Source organism: Eubalaena glacialis, chromosome 6 (genome assembly GCF_028564815.1).
Source record: "Eubalaena glacialis isolate mEubGla1 chromosome 6, mEubGla1.1.hap2.+ XY, whole genome shotgun sequence".
Taxonomy (NCBI): domain Eukaryota; kingdom Metazoa; phylum Chordata; class Mammalia; order Artiodactyla; family Balaenidae; genus Eubalaena; species Eubalaena glacialis.
In genome coordinates this window covers 110242785-110261314 of record NC_083721.1, presented here as the reverse complement: position 1 = coordinate 110261314, position 18530 = coordinate 110242785, and positions in this window count along the sequence as shown.

The following is an 18530-nucleotide window of genomic DNA, read 5'->3' as shown; positions in this document are numbered from 1 at the left end:
ACGAGAATCAAAAAGTCACAGGCTGGCAATCCTGCACTCCAGCAATATTTACCACAGCCAGCGCTTGGAAGCAACGAAAATGTCCATCAACAGAGGAATGCACCAAGAAGACGTGGTCCATGTACACGATGGAATACTACTCCCATAAAAAATGTACATTAAAATTTAAAAACAAACAAACAAAAGTAAGGAGACATCAGCTTTTGAGGGTTTATCTGGGCACATTCCACTCTAATTTATAAGCGAGGAACACCACTGGTCGGGAGGTCTGTTTCCCTAGTTACCAGAGCGGGGAACGTAGAAAGGATGCCGCCCTCTGGCCGTTACCTGCAAAAGCAGCTTTAAAGCCTGTGCTAATGGGCACTTCATATGAACAAGTACTGCAGAGCTGTAAGTGACACCTGCCCTCAAAATGTCTTGAGGGGGGTAATGGCCAAAACATTTCAAAATGTGACACATACTTTAAGAAAACACTTTGAAGAACTAAGCTGTAATCACAGTTTTGAAAAAAAAAAAAGGACATGCCTTAAAGCTCAATTTCAACGGATTATGAGACACAAGCAAACTCAACCACAAAGCGGTATCAGCACACACCAGTCAGAATAACCATCAGCAAGACAACTATAAACAATAAATGCTGAAGGAGTTGTGGAGAAAGGCATACCCTCAACTTTAAGAGGGACGTAACCTGGAAAGAGCCCCTAATGAGAACAGAATGGAGGGGCCTTTAAAAGGTAAACAGTGAGCTCCCATATTATGCAGCAGGCCCATTCCTGGACCTATAACCTAAGAAGACAGAATCGGAAAGACACAGGCAGGCAAATCTGCATTGCACAGTATTATCATAGCCAAGATATGGAAGGAACCAAAAAAGTCCACCAACAGATGGGTGGACCAGGAAGAACTTCTACATTTCGAGATGGAATTTCAGCTAGCGAAAAAATGCAACAATGCCATTTGCAGCGCCGCAGATGAGTCTAGAAGGAATCACGCAACTTGTAGTAAGTGAGTAAGCGAAAGACACATATCCTATCATATCACTTACAGCTGTTACCTAAAAATTGATACCAATGAAGACATCTCCACAGAGAAAGGCAATCACAGATTCATTAAACAAACTTATGGTTCACCAAATGGAAAGGTGTGAGGATTGGATACATTCCGATAATGGGGTTAACAGAGATATACAAACACATGTGAAATATATAATCACCAAAGAGCTACGGAATACCAAGAAAAGACTACTCAACATTGTGTCATAACCTACGTGGGAAAAGGATCCGAAGAAGAATACATATATGGATATGTGTGAAAGAACCACATCTTGCACACCTAGAACAAACAAAACATTGTAATCAAATTTGCTGTGATAAAAAAATAAAGATTAAGTGAAAAGTACGAACAAGAAGTAATGAGCCATAAACTTAAAGGGCTTTTTCCTGGCACATTGCATTCTAATTTACAACCTACAACACCACTTCCCTTAAGGCTCTGTTGCCCTAGTAACCAGGTTTGGTAAAGGAGAAATGCTGCCGCCTTGCGGCCGTTTCCCGCAAGAGCGGCTTTAAACCCACAGCTCATGGTCACTTCACAGTCACAAGGCCTCGGGGCTGTAAAGGACACCTGCCCTCAAAAATCGTGCTGAGGTAGGGAATGGACAAAAAAATTCAAAACAGGCAAATCCTTCAAGAAGATAGTATGAGGAGGTAAGTTTTACTCACTCTCTCTACAGAAAAGGACAATGCATAAAAGCTCAAGCTCAGGAAGTATTAGACTCATGCAATCTAATCTACAAAACGGTTTCACCGCACACCAGTCGACTGACCATCAGCAAAAGGTCTACAAACCGTAAATGCTGAAGGGGTTTTAGAGACCTGTGTACCCTCCACCTGCTGGTGAGATGTAAAGTGGTAACAGCCCATAATGAGAACAGAAAGGAGCTGCATTTAAAAGTAAAAATGGAGGTACCATTCAATCCAGCAGGCGCACCACTGGGCCTCTCACCTGAGAAGACCCGAATCGAGAAGACACAGGCCGCAAAAGCTGCTGCACTGCAGCCTTATTCACAATAGCCAAGACAGTGAAGCGACCAAAATGTCCATCAACTGGTGAAAGGATAGAGAAGAAGTGGTCCATGTACACGACGGAATATTAGCCATGGAAAACAATGAAACACTGCTCTTTGAGGCACCACAGATGAGCCTGGAGATAATCACAAAACAGGAGGTAAGTCGGAAAGCAAAAGACCTATATCCTATGATATCACTTATAGGCGTTATCTAATAACTGACGCAAACGAACATATTTCCAGAGAGAAAGACGCTCACAAGCTTACAAAACAAACTATGCTCATCTAAAGGGAGAGGTGGGAGGAGTGGATAAATTAAGATAAGTGTTACTATACGGATACAAATTCGTATTAGATACATACATCAAAAAGACCGACCATATAGCAAGGGAGGTCTACGGAACCCTCTGTAATATTTTACACGGGAAGAGGATCTGTACAGGAATAGACATATAAAATGTACAAATGAACCAGATTGTGTACACCTAGGACAAACAATATTCTAATCTTTACCCCGACTTAAACAATTTAAAAAAAACAAGAAGAAGTAATGAGACAAAAACTTACGGGGGATTCTCCTGGCACGTGCCATTCTAATTTACAACCTAGGAACACGACTTCCAGAAAGGCTCTGCTGCCCTACTACCCAGATTTGGGAATGGAGAAATGCTGCCTCCTGTGGCCGTTTCCCATAACAGCAGCTTTAAACCCATTGCTAAAGGTCCCTAAGTATTCACCAAACTTGCAGTTCTGTAAATGACACCTGCCCTCCCAAAAAAAACCGGGGGTCGAAAATCGACCCAAAAATTCAAAAGAGCGCAACCTTCCAAGAAGACAATTTCAGGAGGTATGCTGTACTCACACTTTTTTCTTTTCTTTTTTCTAACAGAAAAGAAAAAGGCCTGGAAAAATGATGAATTTTAGGAATTTTTAAAGGCATGCAAACCGAAGTTCCCAAAACCTATCAGCCCACAGCAGTCAGAATGGCCGTTAGCAAAAATGCTGCAAACAATAAATGCTGAAGGGACTGTGGAGAAATGCGTACCCTCGGTTCTAAGGGGGACGTGGTACTAGCCACTAATGAAAAGAAAATGGAGGTGCTTTGAAACGGGGAACATTGAGCTACCAGTCAATCAATCACACCCACTGCTGGGCCTATCCCCTGAGAGAACGAGAATCAAAAAGTCACAGGCTGGCAATCCTGCACTCCAGCAATATTTACCACAGCCAGCGCTTGGAAGCAACGAAAATGTCCATCAACAGAGGAATGCACCAAGAAGACGTGGTCCATGTACACGATGGAATACTACTCCCATAAAAAATGTACATTAAAATTTAAAAACAAACAAACAAAAGTAAGGAGACATCAGCTTTTGAGGGTTTATCTGGGCACATTCCACTCTAATTTATAAGCGAGGAACACCACTGGTCGGGAGGTCTGTTTCCCTAGTTACCAGAGCAGGGAACGTAGAAAGGATGCCGCCCTCTGGCCGTTACCTGCAAAAGCAGCTTTAAAGCCTGTGCTAATGGGCACTTCATATGAACAAGTACTGCAGAGCTGTAAGTGACACCTGCCCTCAAAATGTCTTGAGGGGGGTAATGGCCAAAACATTTCAAAATGTGACACATACTTTAAGAAAACACTTTGAAGAACTAAGCTGTAATCACAGTTTTGAAAAAAAAAAAAGGACATGCCTTAAAGCTCAATTTCAACGGATTATGAGACACAAGCAAACTCAACCACAAAGCGGTATCAGCACACACCAGTCAGAATAACCATCAGCAAGACAACTATAAACAATAAATGCTGAAGGAGTTGTGGAGAAAGGCATACCCTCAACTTTAAGAGGGACGTAACCTGGAAAGAGCCCCTAATGAGAACAGAATGGAGGGGCCTTTAAAAGGTAAACAGTGAGCTCCCATATTATGCAGCAGGCCCATTCCTGGACCTATAACCTAAGAAGACAGAATCGGAAAGACACAGGCAGGCAAATCTGCATTGCACAGTATTATCATAGCCAAGATATGGAAGGAACCAAAAAAGTCCACCAACAGATGGGTGGACCAGGAAGAACTTCTACATTTCGAGATGGAATTTCAGCTAGCGAAAAAATGCAACAATGCCATTTGCAGCGCCGCAGATGAGTCTAGAAGGAATCACGCAACTTGTAGTAAGTGAGTAAGCGAAAGACACATATCCTATCATATCACTTACAGCTGTTACCTAAAAATTGATACCAATGAAGACATCTCCACAGAGAAAGGCAATCACAGATTCATTAAACAAACTTATGGTTCACCAAATGGAAAGGTGTGAGGATTGGATACATTCCGATAATGGGGTTAACAGAGATATACAAACACATGTGAAATATATAATCACCAAAGAGCTACGGAATACCAAGAAAAGACTACTCAACATTGTGTCATAACCTACGTGGGAAAAGGATCCGAAGAAGAATACATATATGGATATGTGTGAAAGAACCACATCTTGCACACCTAGAACAAACAAAACATTGTAATCAAATTTGCTGTGATAAAAAAATAAAGATTAAGTGAAAAGTACGAACAAGAAGTAATGAGCCATAAACTTAAAGGGCTTTTCCCTGGCACATTGCATTCTAATTTACAACCTACAACACCACTTCCCTTAAGGCTCTGTTGCCCTAGTAACCAGGTTTGGTAAAGGAGAAATGATGCCGCCTTGCGGCCGTTTCCCGCAAGAGCGGCTTTAAACCCACAGCTCATGGTCACTTCACAGTCACAAGGCCTCGGGGCTGTAAAGGACACCTGCCCTCAAAAATCGTGCTGAGGTAGGGAATGGACAAAAAAATTCAAAACAGGCAAATCTTTCAAGAAGATAGTATGAGGAGGTAAGTTTTACTCACTCTCTCTACAGAAAAGGACAATGCATAAAAGCTCAAGCTCAGGAAGTATTAGACTCATGCAATCTAATCTACAAAACGGTTTCAACGCACACCAGTCGACTGACCATCAGCAAAAGGTCTACAAACCGTAAATGCTGAAGGGGTTTTAGAGACCTGTGTACCCTCCACCTGCTGGTGAGATGTAAAGTGGTAACAGCCAATAATGAGAACAGAAAGGAGCTGCGTTTAAAAGTAAAAATGGAGGTACCATTCAATCCAGCAGGCGCACCACTGGGCCTCTCACCTGAGAAGACCCGAATCGAGAAGACACAGGCCGCAAAAGCTGCTGCACTGCAGCCTTATTCACAATAGCCAAGACAGTGAAGCGACCAAAATGTCCATCAACTGGTGAATGGATAGAGAAGAAGTGGTCCATGTACACGACGGAATATTAGCCATGGAAAACAATGAAACACTGCTCTTTGAGGCACCACAGATGAGCCTGGAGATAATCACAAAACAGGAGGTAAGTCGGAAAGCAAAAGACCTATATCCTATGATATCACTTATAGGCGTTATCTAATAACTGACGCAAACGAACATATTTCCAGAGAGAAAGACGCTCACAAGCTTACAAAACAAACTATGCTCATCTAAAGGGAGAGGTGGGAGGAGTGGATAAATTAAGATAAGTGTTACTATACGGATACAAATTCGTATTAGATACATACATCAAAAAGACCGACCATACAGCAAGGGAGGTCTACGGAACCCTCTGTAATATTTTACACGGGAAGAGGATCTGTACAGGAATAGACATATAAAATGTACAAATGAACCAGATTGTGTACACCTAGGACAAACAATATTCTAATCTTTACCCCGACTTAAACAATTTAAAAAAAACAAGAAGAAGTAATGAGACAAAAACTTACGGGGGATTCTCCTGGCACGTGCCATTCTAATTTACAACCTAGGAACACGACTTCCAGAAAGGCTCTGCTGCCCTACTACCCAGATTTGGGAATGGAGAAATGCTGCCTCCTGTGGCCGTTTCCCATAACAGCAGCTTTAAACCCATTGCTAAAGGTCCCTAAGTATTCACCAAACTTGCAGTTCTGTAAATGACACCTGCCCTCCCAAAAAAAACCGGGGGTCGAAAATCGACCCAAAAATTCAAAAGAGCGCAACCTTCCAAGAAGACAATTTCAGGAGGTATACTGTACTCACACTTTTTTCTTTTCTTTTTTCTAACAGAAAAGAAAAAGGCCTGGAAAAATGATGAATTTTAGGAATTTTTAAAGGCATGCAAACCGAAGTTCCCAAAACCTATCAGCCCACAGCAGTCAGAATGGCCGTTAGCAAAAATGCTGCAAACAATAAATGCTGAAGGGATTGTGGAGAAATGCGTACCCTCGGTTCTAAGGGGGACGTGATACTAGCCACTAATGAAAAGAAAATGGAGGTGCTTTGAAACGGGGAACATTGAGCTACCAGTCAATCAATCACACCCACTGCTGGGCCTATCCCCTGAGAGAACGAGAATCAAAAAGTCACAGGCTGGCAATCCTGCACTCCAGCAATATTTACCACAGCCAGCGCTTGGAAGCAACGAAAATGTCCATCAACAGAGGAATGCACCAAGAAGACGTGGTCCATGTACACGATGGAATACTACTCCCATAAAAAATGTACATTAAAATTTAAAAACAAACAAACAAAAGTAAGGAGACATCAGCTTTTGAGGGTTTATCTGGGCACATTCCACTCTAATTTATAAGCGAGGAACACCACTGGTCGGGAGGTCTGTTTCCCTAGTTACCAGAGCGGGGAACGTAGAAAGGATGCCGCCCTCTGGCCGTTACCTGCAAAAGCAGCTTTAAAGCCTGTGCTAATGGGCACTTCATATGAACAAGTACTGCAGAGCTGTAAGTGACACCTGCCCTCAAAATGTCTTGAGGGGGGTAATGGCCAAAACATTTCAAAATGTGACACATACTTTAAGAAAACACTTTGAAGAACTAAGCTGTAATCACAGTTTTGAAAAAAAAAAAAGGACATGCCTTAAAGCTCAATTTCAACGGATTATGAGACACAAGCAAACTCAACCACAAAGCGGTATCAGCACACACCAGTCAGAATAACCATCAGCAAGACAACTATAAACAATAAATGCTGAAGGAGTTGTGGAGAAAGGCATACCCTCAACTTTAAGAGGGACGTAACCTGGAAAGAGCCCCTAATGAGAACAGAATGGAGGGGCCTTTAAAAGGTAAACAGTGAGCTCCCATATTATGCAGCAGGCCCATTCCTGGACCTATAACCTAAGAAGACAGAATCGGAAAGACACAGGCAGGCAAATCTGCATTGCACAGTATTATCATAGCCAAGATATGGAAGGAACCAAAAAAGTCCACCAACAGATGGGTGGACCAGGAAGAACTTCTACATTTCGAGATGGAATTTCAGCTAGCGAAAAAATGCAACAATGCCATTTGCAGCGCCGCAGATGAGTCTAGAAGGAATCACGCAACTTGTAGTAAGTGAGTAAGCGAAAGACACATATCCTATCATATCACTTACAGCTGTTACCTAAAAATTGATACCAATGAAGACATCTCCACAGAGAAAGGCAATCACAGATTCATTAAACAAACTTATGGTTCACCAAATGGAAAGGTGTGAGGATTGGATACATTCCGATAATGGGGTTAACAGAGATATACAAACACATGTGAAATATATAATCACCAAAGAGCTACGGAATACCAAGAAAAGACTACTCAACATTGTGTCATAACCTACGTGGGAAAAGGATCCGAAGAAGAATACATATATGGATATGTGTGAAAGAACCACATCTTGCACACCTAGAACAAACAAAACATTGTAATCAAATTTGCTGTGATAAAAAAATAAAGATTAAGTGAAAAGTACGAACAAGAAGTAATGAGCCATAAACTTAAAGGGCTTTTTCCTGGCACATTGCATTCTAATTTACAACCTACAACACCACTTCCCTTAAGGCTCTGTTGCCCTAGTAACCAGGTTTGGTAAAGGAGAAATGCTGCCGCCTTGCGGCCGTTTCCCGCAAGAGCGGCTTTAAACCCACAGCTCATGGTCACTTCACAGTCACAAGGCCTCGGGGCTGTAAAGGACACCTGCCCTCAAAAATCGTGCTGAGGTAGGGAATGGACAAAAAAATTCAAAACAGGCAAATCCTTCAAGAAGATAGTATGAGGAGGTAAGTTTTACTCACTCTCTCTACAGAAAAGGACAATGCATAAAAGCTCAAGCTCAGGAAGTATTAGACTCATGCAATCTAATCTACAAAACGGTTTCAACGCACACCAGTCGACTGACCATCAGCAAAAGGTCTACAAACCGTAAATGCTGAAGGGGTTTTAGAGACCTGTGTACCCTCCACCTGCTGGTGAGATGTAAAGTGGTAACAGCCCATAATGAGAACAGAAAGGAGCTGCGTTTAAAAGTAAAAATGGAGGTACCATTCAATCCAGCAGGCGCACCACTGGGCCTCTCACCTGAGAAGACCCGAATCGAGAAGACACAGGCCGCAAAAGCTGCTGCACTGCAGCCTTATTCAAAATAGCCAAGACAGTGAAGCGACCAAAATGTCCATCAACTGGTGAATGGATAGAGAAGAAGTGGTCCATGTACACGACGGAATATTAGCCATGGAAAACAATGAAACACTGCTCTTTGAGGCACCACAGATGAGCCTGGAGATAATCACAAAACAGGAGGTAAGTCGGAAAGCAAAAGACCTATATCCTATGATATCACTTATAGGCGTTATCTAATAACTGACGCAAACGAACATATTTCCAGAGAGAAAGACGCTCACAAGCTTACAAAACAAACTATGCTCATCTAAAGGGAGAGGTGGGAGGAGTGGATAAATTAAGATAAGTGTTACTATACGGATACAAATTCGTATTAGATACATACATCAAAAAGACCGACCATATAGCAAGGGAGGTCTACGGAACCCTCTGTAATATTTTACACGGGAAGAGGATCTGTACAGGAATAGACATATAAAATGTACAAATGAACCAGATTGTGGACACCTAGGACAAACAATATTCTAATCTTTACCCCGACTTAAACAATTTAAAAAAAACAAGAAGAAGTAATGAGACAAAAACTTACGGGGGATTCTCCTGGCACGTGCCATTCTAATTTACAACCTAGGAACACGACTTCCAGAAAGGCTCTGCTGCCCTACTACCCAGATTTGGGAATGGAGAAATGCTGCCTCCTGTGGCCGTTTCCCATAACAGCAGCTTTAAACCCATTGCTAAAGGTCCCTAAGTATTCACCAAACTTGCAGTTCTGTAAATGACACCTGCCCTCCCAAAAAAAACCGGGGGTCGAAAATCGACCCAAAAATTCAAAAGAGCGCAACCTTCCAAGAAGACAATTTCAGGAGGTATGCTGTACTCACACTTTTTTCTTTTCTTTTTTCTAACAGAAAAGAAAAAGGCCTGGAAAAATGATGAATTTTAGGAATTTTTAAAGGCATGCAAACCGAAGTTCCCAAAACCTATCAGCCCACAGCAGTCAGAATGGCCGTTAGCAAAAATGCTGCAAACAATAAATGCTGAAGGGATTGTGGAGAAATGCGTACCCTCGGTTCTAAGGGGGACGTGGTACTAGCCACTAATGAAAAGAAAATGGAGGTGCTTTGAAACGGGGAACATTGAGCTACCAGTCAATCAATCACACCCACTGCTGGGCCTATCCCCTGAGAGAACGAGAATCAAAAAGTCACAGGCTGGCAATCCTGCACTCCAGCAATATTTACCACAGCCAGCGCTTGGAAGCAACGAAAATGTCCATCAACAGAGGAATGCAGCAAGAAGACGTGGTCCATGTACACGATGGAATACTACTCCCATAAAAAATGTACATTAAAATTTAAAAACAAACAAACAAAAGTAAGGAGACATCAGCTTTTGAGGGTTTATCTGGGCACATTCCACTCTAATTTATAAGCGAGGAACACCACTGGTCGGGAGGTCTGTTTCCCTAGTTACCAGAGCGGGGAACGTAGAAAGGATGCCGCCCTCTGGCCGTTACCTGCAAAAGCAGCTTTAAAGCCTGTGCTAATGGGCACTTCATATGAACAAGTACTGCAGAGCTGTAAGTGACACCTGCCCTCAAAATGTCTTGAGGGGGGTAATGGCCAAAACATTTCAAAATGTGACACATACTTTAAGAAAACACTTTGAAGAACTAAGCTGTAATCACAGTTTTGAAAAAAAAAAAAGGACATGCCTTAAAGCTCAATTTCAACGGATTATGAGACACAAGCAAACTCAACCACAAAGCGGTATCAGCACACACCAGTCAGAATAACCATCAGCAAGACAACTATAAACAATAAATGCTGAAGGAGTTGTGGAGAAAGGCATACCCTCAACTTTAAGAGGGACGTAACCTGGAAAGAGCCCCTAATGAGAACAGAATGGAGGGGCCTTTAAAAGGTAAACAGTGAGCTCCCATATTATGCAGCAGGCCCATTCCTGGACCTATAACCTAAGAAGACAGAATCGGAAAGACACAGGCAGGCAAATCTGCATTGCACAGTATTATCATAGCCAAGATATGGAAGGAACCAAAAAAGTCCACCAACAGATGGGTGGACCAGGAAGAACTTCTACATTTCGAGATGGAATTTCAGCTAGCGAAAAAATGCAACAATGCCATTTGCAGCGCCGCAGATGAGTCTAGAAGGAATCACGCAACTTGTAGTAAGTGAGTAAGCGAAAGACACATATCCTATCATATCACTTACAGCTGTTACCTAAAAATTGATACCAATGAAGACATCTCCACAGAGAAAGGCAATCACAGATTCATTAAACAAACTTATGGTTCACCAAATGGAAAGGTGTGAGGATTGGATACATTCCGATAATGGGGTTAACAGAGATATACAAACACATGTGAAATATATAATCACCAAAGAGCTACGGAATACCAAGAAAAGACTACTCAACATTGTGTCATAACCTACGTGGGAAAAGGATCCGAAGAAGAATACATATATGGATATGTGTGAAAGAACCACATCTTGCACACCTAGAACAAACAAAACATTGTAATCAAATTTGCTGTGATAAAAAAATAAAGATTAAGTGAAAAGTACGAACAAGAAGTAATGAGCCATAAACTTAAAGGGCTTTTTCCTGGCACATTGCATTCTAATTTACAACCTACAACACCACTTCCCTTAAGGCTCTGTTGCCCTAGTAACCAGGTTTGGTAAAGGAGAAATGCTGCCGCCTTGCGGCCGTTTCCCGCAAGAGCAGCTTTAAACCCACAGCTCATGGTCACTTCACAGTCACAAGGCCTCGGGGCTGTAAAGGACACCTGCCCTCAAAAATCGTGCTGAGGTAGGGAATGGACAAAAAAATTCAAAACAGGCAAATCCTTCAAGAAGATAGTATGAGGAGGTAAGTTTTACTCACTCTCTCTACAGAAAAGGACAATGCATAAAAGCTCAAGCTCAGGAAGTATTAGACTCATGCAATCTAATCTACAAAACGGTTTCACCGCACACCAGTCGACTGACCATCAGCAAAAGGTCTACAAACCGTAAATGCTGAAGGGGTTTTAGAGACCTGTGTACCCTCCACCTGCTGGTGAGATGTAAAGTGGTAACAGCCCATAATGAGAACAGAAAGGAGCTGCGTTTAAAAGTAAAAATGGAGGTACCATTCAATCCAGCAGGCGCACCACTGGGCCTCTCACCTGAGAAGACCCGAATCGAGAAGACACAGGCCGCAAAAGCTGCTGCACTGCAGCCTTATTCACAATAGCCAAGACAGTGAAGCGACCAAAATGTCCATCAACTGGTGAATGGATAGAGAAGAAGTGGTCCATGTACACGACGGAATATTAGCCATGGAAAACAATGAAACACTGCTCTTTGAGGCACCACAGATGAGCCTGGAGATAATCACAAAACAGGAGGTAAGTCGGAAAGCAAAAGACCTATATCCTATGATATCACTTATAGGCGTTATCTAATAACTGACGCAAACGAACATATTTCCAGAGAGAAAGACGCTCACAAGCTTACAAAACAAACTATGCTCATCTAAAGGGAGAGGTGGGAGGAGTGGATAAATTAAGATAAGTGTTACTATACGGATACAAATTCGTATTAGATACATACATCAAAAAGACCGACCATATAGCAAGGGAGGTCTACGGAACCCTCTGTAATATTTTACACGGGAAGAGGATCTGTACAGGAATAGACATATAAAATGTACAAATGAACCAGATTGTGGACACCTAGGACAAACAATATTCTAATCTTTACCCCGACTTAAACAATTTAAAAAAAACAAGAAGAAGTAATGAGACAAAAACTTACGGGGGATTCTCCTGGCACGTGCCATTCTAATTTACAACCTAGGAACACGACTTCCAGAAAGGCTCTGCTGCCCTACTACCCAGATTTGGGAATGGAGAAATGCTGCCTCCTGTGGCCGTTTCCCATAACAGCAGCTTTAAACCCATTGCTAAAGGTCCCTAAGTATTCACCAAACTTGCAGTTCTGTAAATGACACCTGCCCTCCCAAAAAAAACCGGGGGTCGAAAATCGACCCAAAAATTCAAAAGAGCGCAACCTTCCAAGAAGACAATTTCAGGAGGTATACTGTACTCACACTTTTTTCTTTTCTTTTTTCTAACAGAAAAGAAAAAGGCCTGGAAAAATGATGAATTTTAGGAATTTTTAAAGGCATGCAAACCGAAGTTCCCCAAACCTATCAGCCCACAGCAGTCAGAATGGCCGTTAGCAAAAATGCTGCAAACAATAAATGCTGAAGGGATTGTGGAGAAATGCGTACCCTCGGTTCTAAGGGGGACGTGGTACTAGCCACTAATGAAAAGAAAATGGAGGTGCTTTGAAACGGGGAACATTGAGCTACCAGTCAATCAATCACACCCACTGCTGGGCCTATCCCCTGAGAGAACGAGAATCAAAAAGTCACAGGCTGGCAATCCTGCACTCCAGCAATATTTACCACAGCCAGCACTTGGAAGCAACGAAAATGTCCATCAACAGAGGAATGCACCAAGAAGACGTGGTCCATGTACACGATGGAATACTACTCCCATAAAAAATGTACATTAAAATTTAAAAACAAACAAACAAAAGTAAGGAGACATCAGCTTTTGAGGGTTTATCTGGGCACATTCCACTCTAATTTATAAGCGAGGAACACCACTGGTCGGGAGGTCTGTTTCCCTAGTTACCAGAGCGGGGAACGTAGAAAGGATGCCGCCCTCTGGCCGTTACCTGCAAAAGCAGCTTTAAAGCCTGTGCTAATGGGCACTTCATATGAACAAGTACTGCAGAGCTGTAAGTGACACCTGCCCTCAAAATGTCTTGAGGGGGGTAATGGCCAAAACATTTCAAAATGTGACACATACTTTAAGAAAACACTTTGAAGAACTAAGCTGTAATCACAGTTTTGAAAAAAAAAAAAGGACATGCCTTGAAGCTCAATTTCAACGGATTATGAGACACAAGCAAACTCAACCACAAAGCGGTATCAGCACACACCAGTCAGAATAACCATCAGCAAGACAACTATAAACAATAAATGCTGAAGGAGTTGTGGAGAAAGGCATACCCTCAACTTTAAGAGGGACGTAACCTGGAAAGAGCCCCTAATGAGAACAGAATGGAGGGGCCTTTAAAAGGTAAACAGTGAGCTCCCATATTATGCAGCAGGCCCATTCCTGGACCTATAACCTAAGAAGACAGAATCGGAAAGACACAGGCAGGCAAATCTGCATTGCACAGTACTATCATAGCCAAGATATGGAAGGAACCAAAAAAGTCCACCAACAGATGGGTGGACCAGGAAGAACTTCTACATTTCGAGATGGAATTTCAGCTAGCGAAAAAATGCAACAATGCCATTTGCAGCGCCGCAGATGAGTCTAGAAGGAATCACGCAACTTGTAGTAAGTGAGTAAGCGAAAGACACATATCCTATCATATCACTTACAGCTGTTACCTAAAAATTGATACCAATGAAGACATCTCCACAGAGAAAGGCAATCACAGATTCATTAAACAAACTTATGGTTCACCAAATGGAAAGGTGTGAGGATTGGATACATTCCGATAATGGGGTTAACAGAGATATACAAACACATGTGAAATATATAATCACCAAAGAGCTACGGAATACCAAGAAAAGACTACTCAACATTGTGTCATAACCTACGTGGGAAAAGGATCCGAAGAAGAATACATATATGGATATGTGTGAAAGAACCACATCTTGCACACCTAGAACAAACAAAACATTGTAATCAAATTTGCTGTGATAAAAAAATAAAGATTAAGTGAAAAGTACGAACAAGAAGTAATGAGCCATAAACTTAAAGGGCTTTTTCCTGGCACATTGCATTCTAATTTACAACCTACAACACCACTTCCCTTAAGGCTCTGTTGCCCTAGTAACCAGGTTTGGTAAAGGAGAAATGCTGCCGCCTTGCGGCCGTTTCCCGCAAGCGCGGCTTTAAACCCACAGCTCATGGTCACTTCACAGTCACAAGGACTCGGGGCTGTAAAGGACACCTGCCCTCAAAAATCGTGCTGAGGTAGGGAATGGACAAAAAAATTCAAAACAGGCAAATCCTTCAAGAAGATAGTATGAGGAGGTAAGTTTTACTCACTCTCTCTACAGAAAAGGACAATGCATAAAAGCTCAAGCTCAGGAAGTATTAGACTCATGCAATCTAATCTACAAAACGGTTTCAACGCACACCAGTCGACTGACCATCAGCAAAAGGTCTACAAACCGTAAATGCTGAAGGGGTTTTAGAGACCTGTGTACCCTCCACCTGCTGGTGAGATGTAAAGTGGTAACAGCCAATAATGAGAACAGAAAGGAGCTGCGTTTAAAAGTAAAAATGGAGGTACCATTCAATCCAGCAGGCGCACCACTGGGCCTCTCACCTGAGAAGACCCGAATCGAGAAGACACAGGCCGCAAAAGCTGCTGCACTGCAGCCTTATTCACAATAGCCAAGACAGTGAAGCGACCAAAATGTCCATCAACTGGTGAATGGATAGAGAAGAAGTGGTCCATGTACACGACGGAATATTAGCCATGGAAAACAATGAAACACTGCTCTTTGAGGCACCACAGATGAGCCTGGAGATAATCACAAAACAGGAGGTAAGTCGGAAAGCAAAAGACCTATATCCTATGATATCACTTATAGGCGTTATCTAATAACTGACGCAAACGAACATATTTCCAGAGAGAAAGACGCTCACAAGCTTACAAAACAAACTATGCTCATCTAAAGGGAGAGGTGGGAGGAGTGGATAAATTAAGATAAGTGTTACTATACGGATACAAATTCGTATTAGATACATACATCAAAAAGACCGACCATACAGCAAGGGAGGTCTACGGAACCCTCTGTAATATTTTACACGGGAAGAGGATCTGTACAGGAATAGACATATAAAATGTACAAATGAACCAGATTGTGTACACCTAGGACAAACAATATTCTAATCTTTACCCCGACTTAAACAATTTAAAAAAAACAAGAAGAAGTAATGAGACAAAAACTTACGGGGGATTCTCCTGGCACGTGCCATTCTAATTTACAACCTAGGAACACGACTTCCAGAAAGGCTCTGCTGCCCTACTACCCAGATTTGGGAATGGAGAAATGCTGCCTCCTGTGGCCGTTTCCCATAACAGCAGCTTTAAACCCATTGCTAAAGGTCCCTAAGTATTCACCAAACTTGCAGTTCTGTAAATGACACCTGCCCTCCCAAAAAAAACCGGGGGTCGAAAATCGACCCAAAAATTCAAAAGAGCGCAACCTTCCAAGAAGACAATTTCAGGAGGTATGCTGTACTCACACTTTTTTCTTTTCTTTTTTCTAACAGAAAAGAAAAAGGCCTGGAAAAATGATGAATTTTAGGAATTTTTAAAGGCATGCAAACCGAAGTTCCCAAAACCTATCAGCCCACAGCAGTCAGAATGGCCGTTAGCAAAAATGCTGCAAACAATAAATGCTGAAGCGATTGTGGAGAAATGCGTACCCTCGGTTCTAAGGGGGACGTGGTACTAGCCACTAATGAAAAGAAAATGGAGGTGCTTTGAAACGGGGAACATTGAGCTACCAGTCAATCAATCACACCCACTGCTGGGCCTATCCCCTGAGAGAACGAGAATCAAAAAGTCACAGGCTGGCAATCCTGCACTCCAGCAATATTTACCACAGCCAGCGCTTGGAAGCAACGAAAATGTCCATCAACAGAGGAATGCAGCAAGAAGACGTGGTCCATGTACACGATGGAATACTACTCCCATAAAAAATGTACATTAAAATTTAAAAACAAACAAACAAAAGTAAGGAGACATCAGCTTTTGAGGGTTTATCTGGGCACATTCCACTCTAATTTATAAGCGAGGAACACCACTGGTCGGGAGGTCTGTTTCCCTAGTTACCAGAGCGGGGAACGTAGAAAGGATGCCGCCCTCTGGCCGTTACCTGCAAAAGCAGCTTTAAAGCCTGTGCTAATGGGCACTTCATATGAACAAGTACTGCAGAGCTGTAAGTGACACCTGCCCTCAAAATGTCTTGAGGGGGGTAATGGCCAAAACATTTCAAAATGTGACACATACTTTAAGAAAACACTTTGAAGAACTAAGCTGTAATCACAGTTTTGAAAAAAAAAAAAAGGACATGCCTTGAAGCTCAATTTCAACGGATTATGAGACACAAGCAAACTCAACCACAAAGCGGTATCAGCACACACCAGTCAGAATAACCATCAGCAAGACAACTATAAACAATAAATGCTGAAGGAGTTGTGGAGAAAGGCATACCCTCAACTTTAAGAGGGACGTAACCTGGAAAGAGCCCCTAATGAGAACAGAATGGAGGGGCCTTTAAAAGGTAAACAGTGAGCTCCCATATTATGCAGCAGGCCCATTCCTGGACCTATAACCTAAGAAGACAGAATCGGAAAGACACAGGCAGGCAAATCTGCATTGCACAGTATTATCATAGCCAAGATATGGAAGGAACCAAAAAAGTCCACCAACAGATGGGTGGACCAGGAAGAACTTCTACATTTCGAGATGGAATTTCAGCTAGCGAAAAAATGCAACAATGCCATTTGCAGCGCCGCAGATGAGTCTAGAAGGAATCACGCAACTTGTAGTAAGTGAGTAAGCGAAAGACACATATCCTATCATATCACTTACAGCTGTTACCTAAAAATTGATACCAATGAAGACATCTCCACAGAGAAAGGCAATCACAGATTCATTAAACAAACTTATGGTTCACCAAATGGAAAGGTGTGAGGATTGGATACATTCCGATAATGGGGTTAACAGAGATATACAAACACATGTGAAATATATAATCACCAAAGAGCTACGGAATACCAAGAAAAGACTACTCAACATTGTGTCATAACCTACGTGGGAAAAGGATCCGAAGAAGAATACATATATGGATATGTGTGAAAGAACCACATCTTGCACACCTAGAACAAACAAAACATTGTAATCAAATTTGCTGTGATAAAAAAATAAAGATTAAGTGAAAAGTACGAACAAGAAGTAATGAGCCATAAACTTAAAGGGCTTTTTCCTGGCACATTGCATTCTAATTTACAACCTACAACACCACTTCCCTTAAGGCTCTGTTGCCCTAGTAACCAGGTTTGGTAAAGGAGAAATGCTGCCGCCTTGCGGCCGTTTCCCGCAAGAGCGGCTTTAAACCCACAGCTCATGGTCACTTCACAGTCACAAGGCCTCGGGGCTGTGAAGGACACCTGCCCTCAAAAATCGTGCTGAGGTAGGGAATGGACAAAAAAATTCAAAACAGGCAAATCCTTCAAGAAGATAGTATGAGGAGGTAAGTTTTACTCACTCTCTCTACAGAAAAGGACAATGCATAAAAGCTCAAGCTCAGGAAGTATTAGACTCATGCAATCTAATCTACAAAACGGTTTCACCGCACACCAGTCGACTGACCATCAGCAAAAGGTCTACAAACCGTAAATGCTGAAGGGGTTTTAGAGACCTGTGTACCCTCCACCTGCTGGTGAGATGTAAAGTGGTAACAGCCAATAATGAGAACAGAAAGGAGCTGCGTTTAAAAGTAAAAATGGAGGTACCATTCAATCCAGCAGGCGCACCACTGGGCCTCTCACCTGAGAAGACCCGAATCGAGAAGACACAGGCCGCAAAAGCTGCTGCACTGCAGCCTTATTCACAATAGCCAAGACAGTGAAGCGACCAAAATGTCCATCAACTGGTGAATGGATAGAGAAGAAGTGGTCCATGTACACGACGGAATATTAGCCATGGAAAACAATGAAACACTGCTCTTTGAGGCACCACAGATGAGCCTGGAGATAATCACAAAACAGGAGGTAAGTCGGAAAGCAAAAGAGCTATATCCTATGATATCACTTATAGGCGTTATCTAATAACTGACGCAAACGAACATATTTCCAGAGAGAAAGACGCTCACAAGCTTACAAAA